Source organism: Myotis davidii, unplaced genomic scaffold (assembly GCF_000327345.1).
Source record: "Myotis davidii unplaced genomic scaffold, ASM32734v1 scaffold111, whole genome shotgun sequence".
NCBI classification, from domain to species: Eukaryota; Metazoa; Chordata; class Mammalia; order Chiroptera; family Vespertilionidae; genus Myotis; species Myotis davidii.
Genome location: NW_006284347.1, coordinates 1,894,405 through 1,894,982, shown reverse-complemented (window position 1 = coordinate 1,894,982; position 578 = coordinate 1,894,405). Strand labels below are relative to the sequence as shown.

General features: G+C 38.8%; 1 protein-coding gene across 1 annotated transcript in view; it reads right to left on the bottom strand.

The window, feature by feature from the left end:
* The window catches only part of CACNA2D3 (calcium voltage-gated channel auxiliary subunit alpha2delta 3), an 817,122-nt gene that overhangs the window by 38,404 nt on the left and 778,140 nt on the right, over nt 1–578 (bottom strand). The gene's annotated exons all lie outside the window — the stretch shown is intronic.

The window sequence follows — 578 nt, the reverse complement described above, 5'->3', positions numbered from 1 at the left end:
TGGTTAATCTCCAACATTTACAGGGAACTCATACAACTTAACAAAAGAAAGATAAACAACCCAATCAAAAAATGGGCAAAAGACTCAAATAAATACTTTTCAAAAGAAGACAGAAGAAAGGCCAAGAGACATATGAAAACATGCTCAAAGTCACTAATCATCCATTCATTTCTGCTCTGATCTTTATTATCTCCTTCCTTCTGCTCACTCTGGGCTTTTCTTGTTGCTCTCTTTCTAATTCTTTGAGTTGTAGAGTTTCCAATTTGGATGTCTTCTATTTCTTCTTGTTTCATCAAAACAACAATGAAGTACCATCTCACACCTGTCAGAATGGCTATCAGCAACAAATCAACAAACAAGTGCTGGCGAGGATGTAGAGAAAATGGAACCCTCGTGCACTGCTGGTGGGAAGGCAGACTGGTGCAGCCACTGTGGAGAATAGTATGGAGTTTCCTCAAAAAACTAAAAATGGAACTCCCATTTGACCCAGTGATCCCACTTCTAGGAATATATCCTAAGAAACCTGAAACATCAATCAGAATGAATGTATGCACCCCTATGTTCATAGCAGCACAACT